This window comes from Bombus terrestris, chromosome 1 (genome assembly GCF_910591885.1).
Source record: "Bombus terrestris chromosome 1, iyBomTerr1.2, whole genome shotgun sequence".
Lineage (NCBI taxonomy): Eukaryota > Metazoa > Arthropoda > Insecta > Hymenoptera > Apidae > Bombus > Bombus terrestris.
Window position 1 is genome coordinate 4,352,353 of NC_063269.1, and position 21,684 is coordinate 4,374,036.

At 46.2% G+C, this 21,684-nt stretch overlaps 1 protein-coding gene across 3 annotated transcripts in view; it reads right to left on the minus strand.

The window, feature by feature from the left end:
• Positions 1-21,684, minus strand: part of LOC100645818 (cysteine-rich motor neuron 1 protein) — a 155,103-nt gene that overhangs the window by 14,737 nt on the left and 118,682 nt on the right. The window lies entirely within an intron of this gene.

Sequence of the window (21,684 nt, forward strand, 5' to 3'; positions counted from 1 at the left end):
AAGTAAAAAATCAATGAATATAAAAATACTCTATTATTACGTATTTTTGAAAGACCAATCGTTTTCACCGGTTTTGGTAGAAATAGCTCGAGCGTTAACGAGGAAGACTCTCTGTTACGAAGATGCGACTCTGGGGAAAAACACGCGGACATATACGAAAGAAAAGGGGAGGAAAAGAAAGAAGGAGAAAGATACACAACGGAGGTTCGTAAGTGGCGATGAATATAAAAAAACTGTCGTATACTTTCTAAGAAGCGTGAGGTCGATAAGGACGATAAGGATCGCTGAAGTAGATGGATATCGTGGCGTACAGCTGTACGGAGTTAACGAGGTGGGCGATTCGATTAATGCAGTTCAAATAGCCGTAGGTATTACGGCGCTGCTGCTGTTATTTCGAAACGAAAGAGATTCTCGCTGATGGCGATACCCGAGAACCTTATCGAAAATCGCGATTAGCCGCGCGAAAAAGCGGTGTGACAGAGAGGCGACGAACGAATTATACGAGATGAATGTAAGAACGACGCCGTCGGTGAAAGAGACTCCCGGAAGGTACCGAGTCGCTCGACGACGTTACGTCGTCGGCGTTTTCCACGCGGACCTTGATCCGTGTGGGCCGTCGAGTGGAAAGCATCGAAAAAGAGGAGATAAAAAAATTTGCAAAAGAAAGACGAGCGCAGAGAAGGAGAGGGGGGAAAAAATGTAGAAAAATTGTCCAGACGAGGCTGAAACGAGCAACGTTCACCGACGTGTTCGTTTGGCATGAATAATGTAGTTTCTGGCACGAACGGGTAAAGCGAAGAACGAAAAAAGAGAGAGTAAGAGTGGGGAGTGCACGGTCGTTGCCGGTGCTCGACGAACTCTACGTGGTAGTAGCCGAGGCATAAAGGATGGAAGGGTGCGAGCGAGCGAGCGAGCGAGCCAAGAGGGAAGAAGCTTTGATCTTTTGTAACCGTCGAATTTACGTTGAAAAGTTAGTAAACGTCGTGACAAAGGCTCTCCAAGTTACCTTCTCGAGATCGGTGTTCGAGCCGCTTCGGTAAACGCCTTATTTCGCGCGTTCGCCGGCTAATCGAATCTCCTCGAAATAAGTATCGTTCGAGTCGGCCATCGAAGTTGCGATTAATCGGTGGAACGCGAATCACGACGTCGCGGAGACACGACGAAAATTCCGGGGCGCGAAAAGAAAATGGCAATCCGGGCAACGACGCGCGTTCATGCAACCTATGTAACGAGGAACCGGGCAAACCGAGCGGAGGACCACGTTACGTGGAAAGCCGGTGTTTGCATTGCCGCGTCAGCTGGTCCGTTACCGCTGATAGCTACGCCGTAGACATCGTTATAATGGAACGCGTCAGGGTGCCTTTATGTCTTTCGCGATACCGACAGCGGGACTGTCCCTCTCCTCTTGCATAAACTCGCTTCGCCTGCAATTTCCCTCGAAAACCGAACCGCTTTTTTTTCAGAAACTCGAAACACGATTGTACTTTTACTACCAACGTATCGTTTGCTTGTGGGACATTGAAATTTGTTAAATGGCCTCCCTTGAACTTTGTTAATCCTCAATCCTTCGAGTTATTACAGCGCACCGTAGTTAGTTTCATCCGGTCGTCTAACCAACTAAAATATAAAGGACTCATTGAGACGATGTAACACGGTTCCCTTAGGTTTGCGCCTTACAAATTGGCTCGACGTATGACTACGATTACACAGGCTAATTATATCCTTGTTGAATCTACGATCTACCAGAGTCCCGCAGAATCGTCGCGGTGTTGCTTTTGCTTTTTAAGAATCGTCAATGATGTTATTCGTTGTCCGCAACTTATCGAACTGTTAAATCCCCGTGCTTCTCCTCCGAGGTCGTTTAGATTCGCAAGGACTTCTTTACCACGTCACTACGAACCTCATTAAGCACCGGCTTAGAGATCTCTTTAGCATCGATATCTGCAATTTCGGAAATTCGCTCGAAAATATTTTACAACGCTTCGATCAGTTTCGATCGCGTATGACGCGTTCCGCCTGTACTTTACGCAATCCATGATCTAACCCCATGAGAGATTCCTAAAACTAAATTCCGCAGTTACTGGTTTATATAAATATTTATCGTCGCGCGTCCCTTGTCATACGTGCGTTTATGTTACCACTCAATTATGTATTTACCATTATTCATGGGGATTTATCTCTTCTATTGTCATTTGAATAAAGATAAATAAATATATATTTTTTTACCGGCGCCATTCTTTCCTCTGTTAACACTGTTCCGAACTTTGGAGTTACATTTTCATCTAATCTCTCACAGCGTTCAAAATACGTTTTCGGTTTCATTTATAGAGCATCTGCTTTCGGATTACTTTAAGAGCGTAAACACATTAAGAATTCTATACTGCACTCGTGTTCGTCCTCGCCCGAAGTATTGTCCCGTTATTTGGTCGCTCTATCGTCGAAATTTCTGCGTCAGATCGGAAGATATTCAACGCAAGTTCTTGCGTCTGGCTGTCCCATGTTCTACGATGGCCATAAATACTCAGTTACAACGTATCGGCTCCACCTAACGTCGTCTTCCGTTTGACCTATTCTTTGCACATAATGTAACAAACGTCTTAATATAATACGATAGATCGTGCCGAAAGTTCAGCGCATTCCGATCTTCGAATTTCTTCGCCTTCTATTAGACACTGTTCCCTTCGCTGGTAAAAATTCCATCGAACCTGCTACGGCCAATATAATTGCGTCAATAGGATTAAACCCTAGCTGTAGCTTCACCATTCTCTCATAGTTCTCACGTTGCACGTTACGATACCTTCTCCGGTCTATACCGCAGTTGCTAATTTACTTTGCAGTCGATGCAACGTAAGACAATAACAGACAACAAACGTAAATATGTAAATAACGAGATTAATTTCTTTTCTTTATCTAATTTCACGCAGATTACTCTTTTTCATTCTGTATCAATCGTCGTATATTACAGAGCGTACGTAATCCGTAAATAAATAATTTAACATATAATTATTAATACTTGAACATATTTCTGCGTCTAAGACGCGTTCCAGCTTTGCTTTTGTCTGCTCGTTAACTTCGAAACCCTCTGACCTTCCAATCTCTACATTCCTTGTTCTCTTTCAGTAATAGACATAACATAAGAATTAACAATCACCAAAACCCACTAATTGCTCAATTACTTGACACGATCGGATCTGCAGGCTAGAAAGACATTATTCTCTATATTTAAACATTAGATTCAGCTAGAATCAAACGTACGATAATTATTATTCACGTTACAGTACCACGCCAGAATAATTGAATTATAATTCTCAATGAGAATTGATCGTAAACTACTTCCAAATAAAAGAAAAAATTTCCCTACTGTATCACAGAGCCAATATCCGCCAATAAATAACAACGATAATAAATAAACGTACGTTTGCTCGTCAAAAATGGTAGGTTCGTTGCGTTCCGTTCTTTGCGAGGAAAGAAAGTTCGTCGGCCCGGTAAACCGGATCTCGAAATTGCCATTATTTCGCATTGTTCCATGGCTGGAGGTACGGTTGGACCCGGTACAATGCCGTGCGACGCTATTCGGTGTTAAATGAGCGCAACGCGCAAATTTTCAGCCGTCATGCATCCAACTGTTTGTTCGAGTAGCTCGACTACCGGCCGCCAACTTTCCAGAGTTTATCGAACGAGCGTACACGCGACAGCTCGTTGGGTCAACCGTTGCGCCGGCGATTGTTGCCAGCTTGAAATATTTGTCGGTGGATTTTATAGAAGAGCGGCGATGCGTCTCGACTGTTTCGCGAAGTCGCCGCGTAACTTCGACCGCGATCTCTCCACCGACGGAAACGTGGAAGCTCGCGACGAGCCACGTTTCTCTGGCTGTGCTGGCTCGTTTAACTCGATTTCTTCGAACGAACGACTCGCTACCGGAAAAAGGAACGGATCGCTGATCGAAATCGTTCTCTCGCGATCTTTCTCGACGAAGAATATTCGAATCTCTGTAAGCACCGCCAAGTATAATTCCGTTCGCGAGCATCAGGACACTTACCGGGGTCGTACAAAACGCGACGATCGATCGTAAAGTATCGACGAAACGATCGTTCGATGGGAATTCGCGCGAGATCGCGGTGCAATGCGCGAAATGGAAGAAATTTGTCAAAACTGTGCTCACCCGGACGCTGAAGGTTTTCTAAACTAAACTGTATCGAAAAAATTGAAGGTAGATTAGATAGGATGGCAAACTGTATTGTAAAATCACCTATACCATGGCATCTATTTTTTTTCATTTTTTTTCCAAAATCTCTCCGCCTACCCCTCGCGTTTTCAATGTCCCGTTTCCGCATACAAAGGAGGAAATGCCAGGTGCACCTGCCTCGGGATGAAATCTCTTTAAAATACGTGGAAAAGCGTTCTCTACGATCCTATGACGAGTTGCTGGGGTCGGGTAACAAGGGAGCACGATAATATTTAATACGAACGACAAGATCGATGAAAATGATGATCAAACAGGCGGCAAGTATCCGCAGACGAGAAGAGAATTAGTTTTCGTTCTATCGAATTGACCAGATTATTATTACAACATAGAATATACATATACGGACCCTTTATACGGTCTAACCTTTCTTAATCGAGTTCTCATGAGTGTTACGATAGGTACTTATGAGAAGCGGGTATAAGTCGTGGATAGCGGCGTTGAGAAGGTCGATTAAACCGTAGGAAGGTAACATAACGTTGGTTAAAGCGGCCGACCAGCGACGGTTACGAACTCGAATATCGGATCGTTTCCTAGCGGTAATTTTCCCTCTTGTCCGAAGGCTTCTCGTTTCCCTGGAAAACCAACTCTGGTTCATCCGTGATCTCTGTCGATTCCTCTCGACGAAACGGGCGCGAACCGAAAAAAAGGGGAGAACATCGTGGAAAATCCATATAAACGGGGAAACATCTCCTCGTTCGTCCGAGAGAGAGAGAGAGAGAGACGGATAGATAGATAGATAGATAGATAGATAGAGAAAAATAGAGAGACGTGTACCCGACGAATTTAGATTTTCATCGTCTCTGGCAAATAAAATCGAATAAATTCGATTTCGAATCCAATTTTCCTCGACCTCGGATCGCAAGCGTACACCAGGACGTCCATTATTGCCGCCATCGCGGCGGTCACGGAGAGGGAAGACTAGATTATTAGGTTTTCCCTTCGTTTTCGATTCATTCTCCGGTTCAGAGTCCTTTTCTCGACCCCTATCGGCCATCCTCCCCATCATCGTCGTTCCAGCTGTTCCACGTTCGTTTCCGCTTTCATCTCGCAGACCGCGAAACGTCAAAGCCTTCGACCGTTCGCTTCCGTTCCGGCATATCCGGCTACTCACCGCGATCGTTCGTCAAAGGTTTTTCCAGGGAAATACGTTGCAGAGAGGGTAATCGCGAGTTCCGTTGGAGAACCGTGCGGCATCGAGCCGACCGTGCGCTAACCCCATTAACGAGGAACCGGAGCATTTTATTTAAAGTTCGGAGAACCGAGCGCTCTAGTAATGATCCAGGCACGCCGTTTCTGCTCGATTATTATTAGCCTGGGATTATCGCGGCCACGATGTATTTGAAAACGAATTACCGGTGGAACAACGGACAGGCTGGCGCCGGCGGTAGGAGGGCAAGGGGCAGAGAACCAAGTGGATCGAAACAAATTGCACCGAATTGTTCGGCGATAGAGGGCGGAAAGTGCTTCGGACCGTTCATAATCCTTAAACTTGGTAAAATATTTGACGAGACGCGGCCAACGCGTTTTCCCGCGGCACGCGTCACGCGTTTATTCAGCGCGCCGCGTTTCCCGGTTCGATACGTTCGGCGCGTGGAAACCTCGAACGTGTGGCATGTAACGAGCGTTATCGAGAGCTACTAACCGAACTTGAAACGTTTCACCACCGAAACTCGTCTTTTCTTCCCTCGCCAAAACTTCTCAACGAGATACAAATTTCTGTCGCACGAATCCAGTTAACCGGATTCCGTGTGCGACGCGGTGAACGCGTACGCGATACCTTTTCCACTTTTTCTCCCATTTCACCGACAGATTCGAGTCTCGTAATATCCGCAACGAAACGCGCGGCCTTTCTTCTCTTCTTTCTCTAATCGCTCTCATCCTTTTATCTCTCATCGTGTTCGTTTTTTTCCGCTTTCTTCTTTACACTCTTCGTTGTTGCATCGCACCGATCCTTTACGTATTTTACAGCGACTCCTTCTACGCTAATGAGAATCCATTACCGTGCACGAAACAGACGAACGAGTGGATAACGTTCGTTTGGTTTACGTCGTTTCGCGATCAAATTCGGATCTTCGTTCGAAACCCACCTACGAATACGTACACTGCGAAACGACTTTTACGACCGAGGGATCGGAAGTCCGATGGAATCTTTTTCCTCGCGACGGACACGGGTCGTCTGTCGGTATTTTCAGCTAAATGCATCGAAAGATTTTATAGAGTGGAGTCTGCGAGGAAGCGAATCACCGATCGCAACGACGATCGCAATCGCGATACCGATACACGCGCAGCAACGAGTCGGAAGCAGCGGAAAGCTCGGTCGCGGATATTCGAGCGAAGCGAATGGCTTGGCTCGATCGAAAGCGAAGCTGTCTACAGCATTCAGCGAAGTAAAGGCGAAAAACGTAGCTACGCTCAAAGGGACGGACAAGAAGAGTAATCAAGCGTTTTGCGCATTTCCGTTGGTCGTCGGCAAGCGAGTGAAAGCAAAAGGAATGGAAGAGGGAAGCGAAGGGAACGCGAAGGGTAGGATGGGCGGGTCGGAAGCAGAGAGGAAAATTCGCGACAGCTCCGACGACGCGACGTCGAGAACGACGAAGCGGAGGCAAAGGCAGAAAAGGTGCAATTAGTTAGGTAACAGGCCGCGGGAATGAAACGCAGCGGAATTAGCAGACGGCCGCTGTGTCGCAGTTTCTCCAGACGAGATCCCGAGATCGAAGATCAGAGAAAAGTTTGTCCGACCGCGGATACGCTGTGTTGGTCGGTTTCTCGATTGTAAGATAGAAAGACGCGGACGAGATCGAGGTCGAAGACGAGACCGAGAGAAACGTCGTCACCGATGGCAAGAGGAAGGTAAATACCACTTTGGGAAACGTACGGACCGGCCACGATCCAACAACGGCAAGATGCTTCCCTCTCGAAACGTAGTTTCGCCAACGCCAAAGTCCCGTCGGACTAAAAAAGACTGGCAAGCCGTTGTTGCGTGGAATGGGTGTGTCGGCCGTCGGTCGAGGAAAGGAATAAGGTTAAACCCTGCGGGGTAAAATCAGACACCACCTGTTATCGCAACGACGTGGAAATCGATAGGTACGGCGAAGAAGAATCCGTTTCCCTCGTCTTTCTCCTTCTTCTCTCGGTCTTCTTTTCTTTTTTTTTTTTCCTCCTATCCTCGTTCCCTTTATCTTCTCTTTTCTCACGGTTTGTTCGTAATTTTTCTTTAACGACTCGAAACGAACACCGGACTCCATCGATTCGCTCGTCACACCGAGAGGCGATTGTTGGCTTTAGTTTTCTTTGGAAGAAACTCGAGCGAGATCGAAGGAAGAAAGAGAACGTGCAACGAAATTTCATCGAACGCGAGCCGCGACCAACGTTGGCGATCGCAGAGAAACCTCTGTCGGCGAATCGCTCGGATCGACCGAATTCTCGCACCACTGTGTACCCTTTCGATCTACGCTTTCATTTAGCCAGCCGACTATATTAATTATCGTCCGCGCAATATGCATATCGTACGAAAGTCTGAATAATACGTTCGCCGTTAATCACGCGCGTATCGATGCTGGCGGTGTTCCCCGAGTTTGGATAATACGGTCGAATTCGATTCTTTGAAATTTATAATACACGGCGCGCGTGAAATAGCCCCGGATTTCCACGTTCGCCTCGTCGTGCCTCCCTGTAAAATCGAGCACCGTTATCAAGGAGAATAAAGCGAGCTCGATAAATTTGGTGACGCGCGTGATTCGTCGCCGACGCAATGGGAAACGACGCGATACGATACCTTCGATAAAAGCGCGTCATTTAATTATCCTCGGTAACTTTTTAGCCAGGGACGTCGATGGAAAATTACGGGTCGGCGAGCGACGCGCGACGCTGCAATTATCCTGCTACATCGTTTCCAGCCGTAACTTGCGCGTAATCCAACGAAATTCGCCCACCTTTGATATCGAAACGAAATTATTTTCCGGAACGCGCAATTTCATCGCGCAACCGACGCTACACCACGTCGATCGTTTTACGTTGCCGCGCGAAATCACCCATGAAAAAAGTACATCTTCTCCAGCAATTATCGTAATGGCTTCGGTAATTAAATCGATTTCGATAACGTTCCCGCTCACCCGTTGTTCTCTAGGGTATCGTTAGAAATCGATATTTCGGTTTCGCTCCTCCTCCTGCTTCTCGTTTCGCTTTCCCTCTTTGCTTCCTCTCGTCGCTCGTCACTGTCCGTTACAAGCTCGGTTCTACGCGCGTTTGCCTCTCCTCTAACCCAAGTACGTTTCGTTAACGTTCTCGAAAACGCTCATGCGCGTCTTTCCAAGATTCCGATCGCTGCTCCGATCGGATCGAGAGATCCGCACGAAGCGACTACGCGAAAAAAGGACAGCTACCACGTCCACGGAAGTATACGCGATGAATGGATAATTGGTCGCCTCTCGTCGACGACAGACCGATCGACCGACTCTCGTTAACGCCATTGTCTCGAGAACCGAAAACCATCGTCGAGCGATATCTGTGCCGCTGCTTTTTCGCCTTTTCCCTCGTCTCTTTGCCTCTCGTCGCTGTTCCCTTCGTTTCGAAAATTGTTCTGGCGGACAACGCGAGAACTCGCGGTATTCTTTCTCTCCTCCCTTCCTCTCCGCCCTTTTTCTTTTATTTTCTTTTTCAACGGAAATCTTTCAACGTCGAACGCACGCGTTAAGCGCACAGCCGGATCTTAAGAGGATTCGTTAAAGTTACGGTCCGCTCTTCGTTACCTCTACCATCCCCGGGGATTCGCGCTGGCAAGATAGAGGTGTCGCGCTTTAAGATATTCGGTTAATTTCACCGATCTGCCGGATAAAGCGATTAATTTTCCAGCAGAGAGATACGGCAGCCGGTGCAACGATAAAAACGTCGCTATATTTTACGGACAAAGAGGCGAACGCGAATTCGTTAATTTCGACAACAACGACGTCTCGTTCGTTGATTGCTCCGCTTTCCGTGTTCGACGAGACAGCGAAGATGAATTATTCTGTCGGATACCAGAAGTGCCCGTGCCACGTCCAACGAAGCTACCGGCAGATGAAAGTGCGAACTTTCGAAAATCGAAACGCGATGGGTTACGAGCTTTTCCCTCCGTCGAAGTTTCGCTTTTCCAAGCCGATGCTGGTTTCGCCGACGGAGGATACGCGCGGCGACGATGCCGTCGCCGACATCGGCGTCAACGACGACACTGAAATTTTATTACTACGAGCGGCTGCGACGCTCCGGTCGCTCCCTTTAATCCACTTTCGCAACACGCTGCCTGCTGCCGAGTTGGGCGCTTATAAATTTGCTGGCGTGTGTGCAATTATGTAAAACTCTGGCGACCGTACGGCAAGCTTCCTGAAATTGTTTAACGTCGGAATAACTCCGCCTTTCGGCGTGCGCAAGTATGACAGACTCGCGGACCAAGTTTCTGCGCCGACGACCGTGCTTTATCGTGTTTCTTCGTACTCGGCGGCGTACCTCGTCCAACATCGCCACGTAATCGGCTCGTTATCGAACAAGATAGGTAGCTGATGGGGATCGAGCGTCTGCAAAGATTGGGACGCGTCTTTGCCGTGGCGAAGAAAAGCGTAAAACGAGCGATAAGGCGCATGCAACGTTCGGGTGGTGATCGATCCACAACGTCGGCCAAGCTCTGCCTTTGCATCGGGACGAATTACGGTGGTCGAGTAGGCGCGTTTGATTTAAGCGGACGACGACCGGCAATCGATAACGGGAACAACGTCTAATAAAGTTCTCTGCGTTAGCGCGATGGGAGATGGAGCACGCTGCGATTCCGTTTACGCCATTAATGTTCCGAAGGCTCGATTACCGCGCCGCATCTTAGCTATAAATCACGCGCGTGGCTAACACGTGTGCCACGCTAATCGAGCGATTAACATTCCGAGTTTAATTTGTAGTACGGAGCTGACGCGACAGCCGGAGGTGACGCTCCGCTCGATCCGCTCGAACGTCGCTGCCTTCGCAACCGGGGGAATCCGATCTTCTAAACGTCTCCCTTTTAAAGAGTCTTCGCGCGGAAGAGGCCTCCTTTCGTAATCTTGACGACGGCCAACGGGAAAGAACTACGAAGACTAGTCAATGGATCAGGGCCGGAGCTACACGATAGGAGGATACGTTAAAATATGACCAAGAAAAACAGGTCCAAGATATATAAACGCGTACGTAAACGTGCTTCGTACGTTCAAAGTTCGAGTCGAGTGCAAGCGGACGTCTTCTTCGTGTTACGCTTTCGGTTTCGATTCTAACTCAACGAGAATACGAGGACGTGGGAAGATAGGTTTTGTGGCGAGATCGGTATAAGATAGGAGAAGATATTCTAAACGAAAACGTATCCAGAATTCATCTGCAGCAGGAAGGTACGGATCATAAAAAAATAATTAATAATAATACTTCGCGGGCTAGGAGACGTCCGGCGATTTCTAGCTTGTTTCTTCGGACGATTAAGCCACGGACGATTTATTAGTTTTGTCTCGAAAGATAGAACGTGCGATACGAAATACAATTTCACCGCTAGGTGGAAATCTATTAACTTGATCGCCCGTATCTACGAGTCAGGCGACAAATCCAACATTACCAATTACCGCTGGATCTTCTGATTAAATGTCACGCTTAAACAATTCGACAACTTGGCTGCAGAGAAGCTTTCCTCTATCGCGAAGCGTTGTCAACGGGCATCAGGGTCCTATCTCCTTTATCTTTCCTCCAATTACACATATTACCCAAGGGTTTGCTGACACGAGCGAGTAGACGTCCTATTTGCAAATTTTCATAAAGCTTCTCTCACACGGTTAATCGTAATGTCTCGATGAATAAGTTGGTATCCCTTGGCTTCATAGTCTCCTGGTTGTCTCCTGGTGTCTCGAAGGTCGTACTCGAATAGTTAGATGTGCCAATACATTTTCCAGACAGAGCAGAACTTCTTGCTCCGGAATATCGCGACTCTCTCACCTTGGTTCTCTTTTATTCGACTTATTCATCGACGACATTGGATACGATATTACACACCTCTACGCGACCAACGTGAACATTTTTCTTAAGATCGAATACCTCCAGGGTATGTGTTACTTTTACGGCAGCACTTAGCAAACATCGCTAACCGATGCAGATCCAATTTCACGACTCTCAACATTTCTAAGCGTAACGTCGCGCAATTTCAGCGCAAGCACGCGCCTTTTTTCTATCATTACGCTGTTGCTAACGTAATATCGCTTCTTTACGGGATCTTGGAATAAGGTTTGTCTCGACCTTGTCCTTCCGGCCGATCGCATTAAACGAATCCTTCTCTTTTAAACAACCGCTGATGCCTGCGGAGCTCACGGTCTTATTACGCGAACAGCATTCAACTTCGCCAATGTCAATCCCTTCGAAATCTTTTACTCCGCTCAGATCCGCTCAGACCGTCTCGAATATCGTTCAATCCACGCCATCGAAATCGCGCGCGTTCCATAGGAAAAATTCCAAATAAATTTCTCTCTTTCGTTTCTTATAAAATCCATCAGCCAATCTCGCAAACTTCCTATAATTACTTATCGCATGATTTAAGCAGACGAGCACTTCGCAACGACTAGAACAACTTGCGCTCACATCCCACTTATCCTTTATTTCTCAGATATTAAATTATCGCGTTGGCTGACCGGACATTCTCGGTTTAGTTCGATTTAATGCTCCGCTCTGCGGAACCTTAGATGTTATCCATCTTGTTCCATGCAGCTCCACGACGAACCAGCGTTGCTGTTAACGATCGCGATTAAACGCATTCGCAGACAGGCCAATTCGTCTAGCCAGCGACTGGATTTTTTCGCCTCTTCCTTCCTCTCATTTTTAAACCGTAACAAAGTACTCGTTACGCGATCTTTCTCGGCTCTGTGGTTCGCGTTCCGTGTGTGCATTATATTCGCTTGTTTCTCAATTTATTAATACGTTGACGCCGGCGTGTACCACCGGTGGACCACGAGTGTCTGTTCCGTGAGGCAGCCTGCATTACCGGTGTGTCACACGAGTTTGTGCGCCCGAATGCACAGAGAAAACCCTGAATATCGGCGTCGGCGTCGACGCGTTAAGCTTCCTAAAGGCTGCTATCTTTTGTCCTGCTTCTCAGACGCTCGAAGGCCGTTAATCGATATAGATAGATAAACAGACAAAGAGATAAAGAAATAGGAGGGCCAGAGACATTCAAAATTGGACGGAACGATTGAAAAGTTAGAAGAGCACGGATTACATTCCCCGGCCGGATTTCACCGGCAGAATCGTCGAACGTCTGGTGTCGTAATTAAAGGATTTAATCGGAGAAACGATCGAGCCACCCCTTTCACCCGTATTATCGGTCCGTTCTCTCGTCTTTGGTCGTGCTCTCGCGATCGGTGAAACGGCGGAAGCAATTAACCGAGAGCCGTGCTAGCTCGACGGAACGACGCGGTGATATCTCGCGGCCCACCTCTTATCTGTCTCTTCCGTTCTCTCACGGAACGATTCTCCGTTCGAGAACGCAGTGTTCGCGTTTATCGCCGCGAACGAGCGAGCTTCCTCGTTTCGTTCGAACGACGCGCGATCCCGCCGAAAGATATTCGCTCGCGGGACAAACGACCCTGACTCGGCTAAATGTATTCCGCTGCGCTACAGCTGAATCAGTTGCTCGTCAACCTTAAAACGCGTGCTCACACTCTCGAGAAACGATCTGAATTTTTCCGTCCTCGTTATCGGAATATGCAGTCACGCTGATAATAATATTGCTGATAATTTCGACACTTTTCTTTCCTTTTTTTTTTTTTTTTGGATTTCGTTAACAGTTTCAAGCAATCAATTAGAGCGTCCAGTTTATAAGACACGGTTATGTTTCTGTTTGTTCCGACACTCGTCGACAGGTTTATTCCGCTTACTTTTCCGTTTGTCCGTCTCTGAGTGGAATTTCCGTAAACGAAATTTCAGCCATTTGCCAGCCAGCAAGCTGACGTTTGGAACGCACGCTCATTTCCGATGACGGTAGAATATAATTTCAGAAAAATTGGTCGTTTGTGTATTTGCTTAAAATAAATCCAGGTTGAACGTGTATCGTTGGACGACGAAAATCGAAGACTTAAAGTTACAAATTAATTTATATAAATTGGAGAAGATTAAAAAGAATGATTTTTATTAAGAAACGTATCGAAGGAAAGAAAATAATTTTCTTCGTCAGATATCATCGAGCGATTGAATTCAACAATAATATACAGCAAAGCTTGTATATGTTGATTATAAATAAAGTATCGCATAATTGTTGGAATCGTATTATTAAAAATAAAGAAACCTACGGACTGATATTGGATTAGTTGCAAAGTTTTCAGAATTTTAATACCCTCAAAGAGCCTCTGTTTGATTAGATAAATCTCGGATTTACGATTTGCGTCAAACGTTCTTTCACCTTCCAAATATTCCGTTACCTCGTAATCATCAGACAATTGCCTTCGTTAAAACTGTTTTCATTCGAAAGAATGGAAGATACGTTGGCCGCACGCAGGATGCATCGCAAGGTTAATGCAATCAGCCAGCCAAGAGCTTTTTATTTCTAGTAATATGAGATCAACGATAATTGGGTGACCCTGTTACATGGTTATCGCGTGTGCTCATCATACACAGGTTCCCTCTGTATTATTATTACATTCAATTACTTCGTGATATCTGATTGAGAAAATTATTTTCCTCTTTTTAGATTCTTCTTTAATTTCTTTCATTTTACATTTTTAAAGAAAACTTTTTATAATTCATATATTTCTTTCTCCTATTTGTCTTTCATTCGTTCGTTTTATTTGTATTATTATAGAGAATTATTTTTGTACATTGGGCAAATGCACGCTCGTTTATTATTTTAAATAAATAAATAAATAAATCTCGTCGGTCGTGGTGGGAAAGGTATTCATGAAATTCGTAACGCGCTACGTCAATCCATTTTTCTTTGCGATCTACGCGCCTTTTTTAAACGTCGAATATTCCTTGCGCGATCCATATGTCGTTCATCTCTCGTCGCTTTTCTTTCTCATTTTCGCGAACACGATTAACCTCTAGCCTATTCTTTCTCAAACGCGGATTAGATATTTCAAGGAATCGTTCGAGGAACAACGAGAACTGTACGCAGTGCGATCGATCGGACGTCATTCTGCGATCCTCCACATCGAACAAGTACCTCGACGCGTGAGCGCGATTCGCAAGGAACGTTCTTCGCGTCATTTTCTCGTGCCTTAATCGTGCATTTTGTAACCTCTGGAAATTCAATTTGGATTTCGACCAGGCACGGCGTTTACCGAGCACCGGTTATCGGATTACTTGACATTTCCCATTAACGGGCAGGCTGGCAACGGTCGACTGGCAACGTCTAAAGCTTATCGTCTCGATCCAAGAGGTATCAGTTTTCCCTCGGATTTAATCGAGTTTTCTCGAGGATTTAATCTTGTCCGGTTTACCGGTTTACGATATACGCGTTACCGCGTTGGCAGCGCGCTTCTTCCTTTGTCGTGCTGAAGAAAAACTACGAGCTCGATCGTTTCTCGGGCTGCAAGAGTTTTCTAATTCCATCGAAATCGAATTAAACAATATCGAATAAGCACACGGTGGGACAAACGAATCGGAGTCGATCGACGCTTTGGAATACGTAACACGGTTGGCAAATTAATTACAAATTTCGCTTGGCCCTCTCCTCCCATTCCATCTACGAAATTAAATTACAAATTGCACGTGGATAATGTTTACTTTGTCGTTTACTATATCCGCGAGTTCCATCTAACGGACGTGGCGCGCTTTCTCCGAACGTCGACGACTGAGATCGCGTCTCATCCCACCTGAATGCTCGTCAACCGACCAGTGAAATTCTTGAATGTGAATCCCCCATAGACGAGTAAAGATTAATATTGCCTGACCTATTTGTATTTATGCCCTCCAGCGAATACTATTGTATCCGTACGATGTGACGCGCGTAGGATTATGCGTCCTACCTATAACACGCCGATCTCGATAGATTTACTGCGATTTACTGCGCCAAAAACAGATTGAAAATCATCTGCGAACGTCATATAATTCGCTTTAATCGCCAACTCCATCGTTTATCCGTACGCTGTAAATGTTATCAATCGCGTGCGTGATCTTGCAACGTTCTTTTCTATCAAATAGCGGAAAAAGAGCGCACGGTTTGTTGGCTGGTAATCACGGCAAATCGAATTTCGCGCGGTAATTGATAAACGCGATGCGTGATAAATTGGTTTGCCAGGTCCGCGAATAAAACCGCACGAAACATTAATTTAGATCTTTAAAGAAACCGCGTGTTATTTCAGTGTCACGCTGTCGTGCCATTTACTCTCTAATTAGCAGTTTCTCTGACCGCATAGACTTCTTCTCCGTGAGCGACGACGTGTCATCCAAGCGAACGAACTGCGACGCGTTATCTCGATCCTAAATTTATCTGTCGTTGTAAATGCATGTATTCTCGTGCCCGTATACGAATAAATAAATAAATGAATAAATCAATGGTTATTATTGTTCTGAAAGGGCTTCGCTCGTTCGTTATACCAACGAATAAACAGATAAATAAAAACGCGTGGTCGATCGTTGTCGCATCGAATTTGCAAACGCGTCTGCCGTCTTTACGTTTGAATGGTTTCGATCGGACTGGATTAATAAAGACGTATCTCTGCACGGCAAGATAAAGTTCGCGCGATCGATCGCGAAACGCGAAATCCTCGATTAGAGATAACGAAGGGGTCACCGATTCGATGCACGCGCCAGTAAACGTGGTAAACAGTGTCCGGAGATCCATATCCTTTCGCGAGACCATTCACTTCCCGACGAACGTCTCGATCTCGAGTCGCGTACCTATCGCGTAAGATCCAAATTCGATAAGCTTGGCCGACACGACGGCTCTCCATCGAGCGTATCCGGTAAGGTCGACGCGTCGCGTCGTATCGCATCGATCCGCTCGTTTAATTAAGCTAGCGAAAGGATTCGACGATGTCGCAAGATTCGACTAATATTTGACGAGTAAAATTGGAAACGAACGGGAGCGAAACAGGGCGAAACGGAGTGGAAGGAGGTTGGGGCGGAGGCGGAAGAGGAAGGAGGAAATACGCCAGCCCCGTGACCGATGAAAATTTCTTTGTTTGATCTGGCAAATCGAAGTAGCGAGATTTAATAATTATCTGTCAGCGGTGATTAGTCTGTCTTACTTATTAAGTTCTTATCAATTGTAACCATCGATCACAGAGTACTCGTTTAGTTGTGAAACTTTTCCCTTTTTGCGTTACTAATGAGGTTTCCCCTTCGATAGAATAAAACAAAGTAAAACAGAATAAAACAAAACGGAACAAAATCAAATGAAATGAAATAAAATGAAATCAAGCGAAATAATACGAAATAAAATGAAATGAAACGAAATGAAACGGAATAAAATAAAATAAAACAAAATAACGTTTTTTGTCTCTGGCCATTTCACATCCGCAACGTGCCTCTGTCATATGGCACTTAGCGAAACGCCGAGACCGGCTTGAAAAAATCCGACATTTTTCTATCGCTTAAGACCGACACTCCTATGCAACGGGAATAATCACAATGGCATAATGTCCAGATTCAATTTACAACCCCTAAACAATAGACGTACCGTTGCGAACATCTTTGCAAAATTGTTAATAACAGGATTTGCTGTTTTGCTGCTCTTCATCCACCGAAGTTGTACGTACCACCTCACCACACTCTCAGACACTCGAACCTATTTTTATCAACATTTTTGTACATCTGAATGCGGTCACGCGGATATCATCGATGGACTTTCGCAACGCGACCAACAGATTTCACGATCATTTTTATCTTTTCTCCTAAAGAGTTAAACGTCCCGTGTACCTTTTTCTTCGCCGTACTATTTACGTTCCGCGCTAATTTCACCTCGATTCATGGTGATCGATGTGTTAATTCGTCTTCGTTGCGCACGCACAGCCACGCTACAATTAAATCGCATAATGTACGCTGCTTCGCGATCAATCTACTTGCGCTTTTCATCGAGCCAACAATTTTGCTTTGTTTCGCACGTTCGATATTGCTCTAAAAGAGAACCGCGCGTTTATTATATCGAATAAACAGATAAAGCGAAATAGAACGAAGTGAAAATAAATCTCGTTTCGTTCTTGTTTCGTCGCTCGAACCGCTCGTTTTCCCGTACGCGTTGTCGTCTCTCGTCCACCGCAACGGAAGAAGATCTTTACACGCCGTCGGCTTCGACTTCGGTTGACGATCGCTGAAAATCGTGGAACTTTTGGTCGACGCGTTACCACGTACCACTGATCCACGTTTCACGCGTATTTCGATACTCGTGTATCGCAGAAACACCCAAATACGCGTGAAATAACGAACGAGTATACGTCTTTTTCTTACTCGCCTTTCTCATCGCTTTAACACGTTGATTGCCACGCGTGTTTTCAATGAAATCTTCTTCAGGCCACGAGTGTGGTATAGATCATTCCGTCCAAATGGTTTCTTATGCCACCGCAATTAGAAAAGGAATCGAATGGTACGGAAAACTTGGCGTTCAACTTCTTCTGGGAATTTCTGCTGTAAACGCTTGGACGGTTTACAAAATTGCAACAAGGAAGGTTGCAAATATTAGAAGATTTAGAGAATTATTAGCTGCAAAAGAATTTAAAGGAAACAGCAGCTTATTGTCCAAATTGCCCCGACGAACCTCAGCTTTCTATAGAATGCTTTGAAGTTTTACGTTCTAAATAATTTTCTTAATAAACCATCTTCGTATTACCTTTATAACAATTCAATAGTTTTATTACTTCCCGTGGAAAATCTTTTCAAATACCTACGACGATCCTTCGCAAATAGTCAAATAAGCGTCACCCTATCAGAAACTTTGCCGTCACCCGAATATGCGTGACACTGCGGTCAACGTGTTAAGCCGCGTCTATGGCAAACGAAACGCGACAACTGCGAGAGAATAGCTGAAAGAGAATGCACCTACGGTTTTTGACGACATCATTTGGAGGGGGCGACAAGGAGGAGAAGCTTGGCCGGAAGAAGCTGGAACAAATTGCGACGCAAGCCGAGTTACAAGAGCACTTGGCAAATTTGTCGAGGTATCGCGCGGCCCTTTCGAGATGAAACGCGTGAACGCGAAGAGAAACGAGATTCGATCGAGCCCCAACGGAGCCGATGCAACGAAAGCGATTAACCGAAACGGCCGAGCGACTCGAGCATCGGAGAAACCAGCGCGAAAGCCACCAGGGGAAATCACGTTGCGTCGTACGCTAAAGGTCTTGTAACTTATTCCCGACTGTTCTAGAGGCTTGATCGTGGAGGAGGAGAGACGGTTAACGTGTTTGCGAGATTCGCGACGCGAGACTAGATCGTTTCCTTTCATGGACACGGAGCGTCGCAGAGCGACGAATCAAAGCGGCCAAGAGCAAACGAGCGGATCTTCGGATCGTGGAGGAAACGTCGAGATATTCGGTAGAGAAATCCGCTTTATAATTACGCTACTTGAATAAACGTAGCCTCCGGAAGAATGCGAAATTACTTGCTGTTAAGCACTATGCAACATCGTACCGCTTATGGCTACCATAGTTGTTTTAATAGGTTGATCAACTTGGTTAACTCCATCCACCACAAGATTGATATATTTAATTAATCTATGAAATCCCTAAGATCCTTCTTAACACAGATTTTATAACTTGTCTATCTTAATTCTTAATACTACACCTCAATGCTTCTTCTTCCTAATTGTTAATTATCTTTTCTTCACTTTTTATCAGCTTACGTCTTACTATCGTTCCTGTACATCTTGCGTTGCATCTACTTTTTCTTCCTCCGCTAAAGGGATTTTTCTTTCCGGTGAAACCAACGATACATTAACAAATTTTTGCCAAAGTTACCGACGCGCAAGATTCTTGGTTTCATATATAGAGCGCTAAGGTTAGGCTTCATTTAGGCTACCGCTCCGTCACCTGATCGCCTTAGCATCGATATCTCATTAAGAATATAGAGCGTACGCGACGCAGACTGCTACGCTTAGGTGGTCACGTTTTAGGCTGTTACGTGTCTCTTAACGATCACGATTATTCTCAAATTTTACGCCGTCTAAACCTAACGATGCTCGGACTGATGTTCGTCTAATTTTTCGTCTAATTTTCTACAGAAAATATCGAATGGCAAGGTAAATGGCACCGAAATTACGAAGCACTTTAATTTATGGACATCTCGGCCGTCTATCGGACACTTTCTTCTTCTTAAGCAGCAATCTCACCGTAGCCTTTACGGTCAACGAAATTGTATTTTAATAGGCTCGTCGTAAAGGCCGATCTCTACTGCCAAGAGATTAACTGTCCTTGTTCTACCTACACCTTCGGGCGTGCTTTTATTTTCTTTGTCCTCGAGTTATCTACTTTTTTCCAATTGCGAGGATGTATACCGCAGGCTGCGCGTATAAATAAATCGCCAGAGATCGACGAGATCGGTGGGGCCGTAGTAGCGTAAACGAGATTCGAAACAGAAACAGAGTGCATTGGATAAATTCGTCGAACAAATCGGCGGTCCGCGTGTTTCGTTTTTATCGAACGCCTCGTCGTAGCAACAACGATCAACTCGCACATATCCCGAATGGAACTCTGCAAATCGAGCACGCAGAGTCTGTATTTTACCATCGACCATTCGAGTTTTCGTCGACCGCGCTGTTCGCGGAAGAGACTCGATCCAACGTTCCACGCGCGCGTCGTTCCTGCGACGACGTTTTCGCTGAAGTTGGTCTCCGCCACCGCGCGCTTCCAGTCGCTTCGAGAGTATCGCCGAGTTTTGCGACGACTGAAAATTGGACGCGCGGCTCGAGAGAAACCGACCGAGTTCTGTCCTGTTCCGAATCGTCGATACGCTCGAGACGCTGCCCCGGAAGAGGAGGACGACGAGGTTACGAGATTCGTTGCGCCGCTGGACCGACCAATGATTTTCCCCAGACACGGAATAGTAGCCGCGTTTTGACAGACGTTAAACGCGTTTCGAGCAAAAATTAACACCGTCGCTTTATGGCGAAAGCAGCGAGATAAACACGAGGTTGCGTTTGTTCTGTCTCGATGCGTGTGCGCGGTTGATGCTTCGAGCGACTCCAATTATCATAAATTTCAATAGTACGTTAGAGCGAACAACCGCGTCGTTGTAATATTAAACGCGCCGGCGAATCGGCTCGCCCACGTGTTTATTTTTACAAACGAATCGGACAAAACGCAGCGGGGCACCGCGTGGAAGGGCGCGTCGCAAGGCGGACGGAGAGAGCGCGCGATAAATCGGGAAATGGAAAAATAAAGAGTCTGCTGGAGCGAAACGTCGAAATCGTTGGAGGGCGAGGCTAGGGAAGAGGCAGGAAGGCAGAGGATGCCAAAGGCCGACGAGGTAAATCTTGCCGGGTTCGATTCGAGCCTGGAAATTGCCAGGGAACGCGTATAATCGAATTGCCGATGTCCCATACCGTAGGCCATCGATGCGATCAATTAAAATAACAATATGCTCGATGGACCGCTTTGCATATAAATTAAAGGGGACATGGTTCGACTGTATCGGCAGTTTTCGCGGTTGCAATAGCTTCCCCTAGCCCGGTACACGGCGGTGGCGGGCCGACGCGACGTCCGGTACCTGCCACACGGTGCCCACCCAGCCCGCAAAATCTGCTCGTTTCCGAGACTGCTGCGTGGAGCAGATTCGGATGCGTCGCGTCGGATCGAACGCTGGTAACGCGGGGCAAAAAACAGGATGGAAAAAGCTCGGCCAAAGGTTCGCGAAAAAAGGACGCGTTTTTCCACGGTTTAATGGCAAATAACGGTGATACCTCGTCCCGCGCGCCGCACCGCCAACCACCGCGTTTTTCCAATGTTTCTCGTCCGATCGCATCGTCCCGCGAAATTTACATCGCGTACTCCTATTTTCTATGAACGTTTCTCTCGCCGGTCCGAATCGATTCAACGGATTTAGATGGACGCGGAGAGCGTTCGAGGGCGGACGTTCTCATCGTCGAAACTCGGTTGGGAAAGTCCGACTACTCTTCTCCTTCCTGTCAACTTCCGATAGAATCTCGGCAAGACGAACGCGCTCCATCTCCTCTGCCGTCTGACAGCGATCGTATTTGTAGGTGCGAGTCGCGTCGCCACCGAACGGATAACATTTTTCTTGTTTTTATGTTGTTCGCACGGTTCTATGGAATTTTCCGCAGTTACGGCTGAGATGGAAGGAAGGAAGAGAGAGAGAGAGTAGGGAAAAATCACGGATATTGTTCGGTTCGAGAGGCGAACGACGAAGAGAGAGACAGAGAGAGAGGAACGAGAATCTCGTGGACGTTACGCGCGGTTTTGTTCCGCAGGGAACACGATCTCGCGTGGTCAAGATGAAAATGCTTTCGCGGTATCAAAGTGCAGGCATTT